Source organism: Brienomyrus brachyistius, chromosome 16, assembly GCF_023856365.1.
Source record: "Brienomyrus brachyistius isolate T26 chromosome 16, BBRACH_0.4, whole genome shotgun sequence".
NCBI classification, from domain to species: domain Eukaryota; kingdom Metazoa; phylum Chordata; class Actinopteri; order Osteoglossiformes; family Mormyridae; genus Brienomyrus; species Brienomyrus brachyistius.
The window spans coordinates 19,360,262-19,367,564 of NC_064548.1; positions in this window are offsets into that span (position 1 = coordinate 19,360,262).

The following is a 7,303-nucleotide window of genomic DNA, read 5'->3' on the forward strand; positions in this document are numbered from 1 at the left end:
GTGAACGTGGAGTCTGCATGTTCTTCCTGTGTCTGCACTGTGAACGTGGAGTCTGCATGTTCTTCCTGTGTCTGCACTGTGAACGTGGAGTCTGCATGTTCTTCCTGTGTCTGCTCTGTGAACGTGGAGTCTGCATGTTCTGCCTGTGTCTGCTCTGTGAACGTGGAGTCTGCATGTTCTTCCTGTGTCTGCACTGTGAACGTGGAGTCTGCATGTTCTCCCTGTGTCTGCTCTGTGAACGTGGAGTCTGCATGTTCTTCCTGTGTCTGCACTGTAAACATGGAGTCTGCATGTTCTTCCTGTATCATGCGGGCTTCCTTTGGGTATTCGGTTTTGTTACTGCTATCGAAAGACTTTGCTGCATAAAACATTATTACATCATTCATGAAGAATAATAAATTAAACAGGGAAAAAGAAGAAACAGAATGAAAGAAAAAAAAGCCAGATGAGAATGGAGGAAAAAACCCTCTTTGAGCTGTATTCCATGTATGAAAGGTGTTACATAAATAAAGATTATTATTATTATTATTGTTATTATTATTATTATTATTATGGTCAGTTTGTTGCCCAGCCCCCTAGGCATAGTAACATTGTAGAATCAAGAACGAATGGGCTTGTTTGCTAAAAGGAAGCTGTAAGTTGTGGTCATGGTCAAACCAAAGTCCATCAATCAGTGCAGTCCTGGTGCCAGCCTGTGAGAGATTGAAGGCTGCATCTACAATGTCATGGTTTGTAAGTCTCATACACTATGTCATACTTCATCGGACTGAGCCTGGACTCCAGCTCAGATGGTGCCCACCCCCGGCACCATCGGGACATGTGGGAAGGAGGCAGAGAGCATGGGTGGTTAGAACATGCATTGAGACATCAATGGACGAGGACAGTAGACAGTACACCAGTAGTACAGCGGCACCAGCAGTCATAGTTACGGTGTGTTATGTGTTAGGTTGCCTGTAAGCTAAACTGAAGTAATAGGTCTTCAGTGGAGATTTGAAGACTGAGACCGCTTCGGCATCCCGAACATGAGCTGGCAAACCATTCCACAATTTACACATCATGTAGCAGGATGCTTTACTGCCAACTGTTACTTTGTTTATACGTGGGTTGACCTCACAGAGCTTGCAGTCTGTGTTCTGGATGCCCAGTATTGCCTGGGATACGTTCCCAACTCACCAGCAAGGATAAACAGCTGTAAGATGGATACATTTGATTTAGAATGTAATCTCAAATTATGTTTGTGCTTTGTAATTGTTGGGTTTGACAGCTAGCATATGTAGATAGATACAGTGTTAATACTGCATGAAACAATATTACTGTTTGATTGGATTTAAGTCATCAAAGAATAAAAAAATTAAATACTTCAAATAAAAATTGAGACAAAATATGTGAGAGTGACCAAGGTCTAATATTCATTTATTGATCTTACAAGTGCTGGACATGTCTGAATACATGTTGATGATGCATCATTTACGTCTAATACACTGAGACGTAACAGATCATGTTAGAGTTTGTCTGAAAGGACTTGAGGGTCTTGAGAAAAGGGGGCCACGTTAAACAACTACAAATTGTTATCAACAAAAGTTTTGTATTCTTTATGAATGACAACCCTTGTGACCGTGACCAGGGAGAACGTTTCGAAGATGGGTGGATGAATGGTAACCGCGATTCAGGCAAACCGTCTTTAGTGAGCCTTATTCATCCGATTCAATCCACTTCGATTTATTTTTGTATGGCAATTGTGTGGCAATCCAAGGAGAAAGAAAGAAAGAAAGAAAGAGAGAGAGAGAGAGAACAAACGAATGAACGAACGAACGAACTACTACTTTCTACACTACTTACACACCAGTCAATAGCATTTGCACACCACAGGTTTATATCACCTTTTCATTTGTTTAATAAACTTTTCATTCTTTTTAAACGTGGAAAAGTTGAGTGAACAACTATAAATGAAAACACTGAAAATGTAGTCAAATAAAACAAGTTTCCTTCATAACATGGAAAGAGTATAAAACAGTGCACATCTTATTAACTGGTTGTGTGCTGACGGCAGTCAAATTCTAGACTGTCCTTTAACTTTCAATGCACCAGTTACCTGTTTAGTCCCATGAAACAGAGCAGTATTTAATGTCCCTTGTAGGGAAGAATGCCTCAAATTTTCTCTGCTGTTATAACTACTAGAGGAGGTCACTTTGATGAAACAAAGATATTGCATTTTATTGCTAATAAAGGCACTGAAAATCTAAAAAATAATGTTTGTTAGGAAAGAATGCTGAGTGTATTTTTAGTAAATGTTAAGTGAGTAACATGCACATGTAGAAAATCTGTGTGTACATTTAAAAATTTTGAAAACAGATCCATTTAAAGGTTCTGGATTTGTTTTTTACGTGTGTTTTTTTTTGTATTACATTACCTCTACGGACGGTATGGTGGTGCAGTGGTTAGCACTGTAAGGGGCGGCATGGTGGTGCAGTGGTTAGCACTGTAGGGGGCGGCATGGTGGTGCAGTGGTTAGCACTGTAGGGGGCGGCATGGTGGTGCAGTGGTTAGCACTGTAGGGGGCGGCATGGTGGTGCAGTGGTTAGCACTGTAGGGGGAGGCATGGTGGTGCAGTGGTTAGCACTGTAGGGGGCGGCATGGTGGTGCAGTGGTTAGCACTGTAGGGGGAGGCATGGTGGTGCAGTGGTTAGCACTGTAGGGGGCGGCATGGTGGTGCAGTGGTTAGCACTGTAGGGGGAGGCATGGTGGTGCAGTGGTTAGCACTGTAGGGGGCGGCATGGTGGTGCAGTGGTTAGCACTGTAGGGGGAGGCATGGTGGTGCAGTGGTTAACACTGTATGGAGCGGCATGGTGGTGCAGTGGTTAGCACTGTAAGGGGCGGCATGGTGGTGCAGTGGTTAGCACTGTAAGGGGCGGCATGGTGGTGCAGTGGTTAGCACTGTAAGGGGCGGCATGGTGGTGCAGTGGTTAGCACTGTAAGGGGCGGCATGGTGGTGCAGTGGTTAGCACTGTAAGGGGCGGCATGGTGGTGCAGTGGTTAGCACTGTAAGGGGCGGCATGGTGGTGCAGTGGTTAGCACTTTTGCCTCACACTTCTGGGACGCAAGTTCGAGTCTCCGCCTGGGTCACGCGTGTGTGGAGTTTGTATGTTCTCCCCATGTCATGGTGGGGTTTCCTCCAGGTATTTCGGTCCCCCCCCCCCCCCCCCCCCCCCGCAGTCCAAAGACATGCTGAGGCTAATTGGAGATATTAAATTGCCCGTAGGTGTGCATGCGTGGGTGAATGGTGTGTGAGTGACTGGTGTGTGAGTGTGCCCTGCGATGGGCTTGCCCCCCATTCTGGGTTGTTCCCTGCCTCGTGCCCATTGCTTCCGGGATAGGCTCCGGACCCCCCACGACCCAGTAGGATAAGCGGTTTGGAAAATGGATGGATGGACATTACCTCTAAGCAGTTAAAACAAATTTTCCAAGTCAACTCAAGGCAATAATAAAACCTTACAAACACCAAGCAACAGCGCCCTCTGTAGGATGTGACTGCAATGTTGTGAAAAAAGAGACGCATGACCCAAGTCCTGTTATCACGGAAGGGACTTTTAAAAAACATCGAAATGCATCACGCAGTAAATATTTATACTAATTATCCCCCCACGAGAAACTCGTGTGGTTTAGGTCACTGGTCTTATTAGTTATGAGGGTTTTGCTCTTGTATGGCACTGGCTCACTGCAAAGCAGTAACACAATGTCCCCATAACGTGATAAATATCCGTTTTTTTCCCCTTATGGGGACCGGTTTCCTGGTCCCCATAAGGCAAAAACTCAATTTTATAAAAATTGGTGACTGCTATGAAAAAACGAAAAATGCAAAAACTCTTGTATTTTGCTTGGTTACTTATGGTTATGTTTAGGGCAGGGTTAGGGGTTAAAGTTGTCATCGTTAGTATTAGCATTTTTCCCATATAAGTGAATGAGCGGGCCCCATAAGGATAGGTATACCCAAGGTGTGTGTGTGTGTATGTGTGTATGTGTGTGATCTAGATATACCTAATACCTGTTTTTTTACCTTATGGAGACCATTTATTCAAATTAATATCCAGTTCTATGGAACATGGGAATATTACTAGAAAAAATAAGCATTGCTACGCTTAGAGCAGTCAAGGATATTAAAAACACTTCATTTACAACTGAATTATTATTAATTATTATTTTCTAGAAGTCGTGTGTTCTGGCTAATACTGCTGAAATTAATATTAATCCATAATCTGACTTTGGATAGATGGATGATCATCAGACAGTCATAGTATCCCCTCACTGAAACTTTCACAAACCTGAATTCATCTGCAGATTTCAAAATCATTTTTATGAATTAATTTTATTAATTATTCAAAGGCTATGATCAACAATGACTGATTCATCGAAAAGTAATTAAAATTAACACTGTATGGATAATTTCGCGGGGCAAAAAATTAAACTGTCTTTTAGCAAGCAAAGTCATTTAGTTGTACAAGAATCTAACTAAAATCTTTGCATTTTATAATTAAAGTGATCAATTAAATCAACAGCCTAATGAGACATAATTAATGAAGAGCTCGGCTGGACAGCAATACATGTTGCAGACCAGGTTTAGCGGACAGTCAGTCGCGAAATGGACTCCCCTCTACAGTTTTGAGAGTTCATCTGTCAAAGCTAAAAATTTAATGAGATCCCAAGGTTAAAATAAAAAAAAAAGTTATTTTGCAGCTTGTATCAGTAGAACCTGTTCCACTTCTACCAATCTGCTACTTATCATTCTGGCCTCTGTCCTTCCTCGACTGAGCAGAGCCAAAACAGCACAGCACCCTACAGCCTTTACTAATTACCCACATGCTCAAGGTGCCTCTCTGGCTGCAGGGTCCCGCCTTTCACAATCTCTGCCACATACACACTAAGATCCAGCAAGGTGTAATTACCGTATTACCTCAGCACCTAGATTTATCCCCCTCAGTGCAACCCTTTGGATTAAAGTCGCAGACAGCAGACGCATTCGCTCTGATACCGATACTCTTTAACTGTCCATTTCTCACAGTGTCCTAATTGTTTAATTGTCAGTGTGGGATTCATTCTGCTCACAAAAGCAAAAAGAACTTTGTGGCATTGTGCAGGGAAGGGGATGTATAAAGAGTCTCCTATTCTGGAATGGTGGAAAAAGGAAGGGATTGTCACCATTCAAATGCCAAACATACAGGGAAAAATGAAAAAAGGAAACAGTGTGTTATTTGGCAAATTGTGGTATGGAACAAAGTAAAGCAAATGACTCTTTTATATCTTAGGATTGCCATTTAAGTTTGTGCCTAGGTTACTGTGACTGAAATGAAATGGAACAAAAGCGAGAACAGTTGAAAATAATCAGTAGCATAAAACCCTGACAAAAATCTGTCATCCGAGTCCCCAAGTTAACTGAAATGGGGGATGTTTGTTTTATGCAATATGTTACTTATACAAGAAAGTCTGTTTGTAAATACAGGCATTTTCTCATCTCTCGCATTTTGTATGACATAAATACATTTGTGTTACCCTGTACCAAGTTTACATTATTATGTCCTACATATATACTAAAAATAACGTATAAAACTGTCGATTTTAGCAGGTCCCACTGCCGATTTTAACACTTTTAACATTCCCAGAGAAACAAGTCTGAACGTCATCCAGTTGTATATTTGGTTAAGATATCAAGAGGGCTTAAGTTGAATGGTGTTAATTTGAATATAGCAGCTGCAAAACTGATACGACAAGACAACGATGCATATCTAAGATGGAGATGGAGATTCTGAAGAAAGAAAACAAAATATGCCCCAGTGGGAGAAGATTCAGCAAAGTGTTGTACTGGGGGCATGGAATGAAAAATATCGTGATAAGGAAGGAAAAATAAAAACACAAAACAGGAAACCTAGCGAGCGAGTACGAGCGAGTACCTATAAATGGTCCATCAGGACGATTATAGCTAATACACAGGTCTGGGTAGCTGGAAGACAGAGAGTTGCCTTAGATCTCTGATAAGACATAGATTCAGACATTCATGGGTTTTAAACCAATTATACATAATTTTGCAGGCTTTGATGTTCCTGCAGTGACATACCTTCGTGCTACAATAATTCCACCTAGTATGCATGTGTGACATATTCCCTGCATGGTTAGATTCAGAAATGTATGGCCTCTGTATGAGCGAAAAAACCGCGTTCTGCTTTAATCACAGGAGTTAGACTCGGTATAATGCTGCTTCTCAATGCCTCCCTGAAGTGTTTCCATCTGGTAAGAAGAATCTCAATAAACTACAATCTGTGAGCAAATTGCTTCTCTGTTTGATTCTCCACGTTGGCAGGGAGTTAAACATCAAATGTTTCTCCTGGTTCCTTTTTTCTTCCATGGAGGTCATGGAATAATTTGCAGCGTATCTTATATTGTCACTCTTGGGATGTCACTTGATTGTTTAATTGTGCTACACAAAACAAAATTTGATGCTGCGCTCAGCTGAAAGGATTTCAAACTCACTTATGGGTTTGGTGGAGTAATTATTCCGCAAAGCATTTGTTCATCTTCTATGCGTATATATTTTTTTCCCAGATTCCTGGAGATGTTTGGAACACTGAGGATTACAACTATGAAATTGGTATGTGAATATTCAATTTGAATTAAATTAATAAAGCTAACTTGTTTGCAAAGTCTACCTCTACTTTACCGAATTAGTTATTATTTTCTGATGTATTTTGGTACTTCATGGTTGGGCATTTTGTCTTTGTTTCAGTAAATTGGAGTGTTTGCACTTAATTTCTCCATTAGCATATTGAGATTGTTTATATTGAACATTACTGTAGTGCTGATTATAAGCCCACATTACAGGAAATATCAATGCTTGCTCTGCTCCCCTGCAGGTAATAGATATTTTGTGTCTTTCTTTCACATGCTCTGAAAGAGTAATGGCATTTTGTGCCTTCATTCATTGTGGGTTCATTCAAAAACATGAACCTGTCCCTGCGTGTTTGGTAATCCCCAATGTAGAGCATCGCGTCGCCACATCAAGGAATTACCACAGCATCACAATGACTCCGCTTAATGAGTAACACACTCCACAAAGGGGGTTCATTAACATGCTTTCCAGTGGTGATCGTAGAGGTTTCCAAAGATGTCATCTTGAAAATAACTCCAGGTTTCTGAACCCTGAGGCAAATGGAACAGACAGCCTTTCATTTATTATTATTTCAGAATAATAAAAATCTGTTCTGTTCTGTTCTGTCTGAACAGAAATAAACCAAGCATTTGTTTCCATTGTCCCATT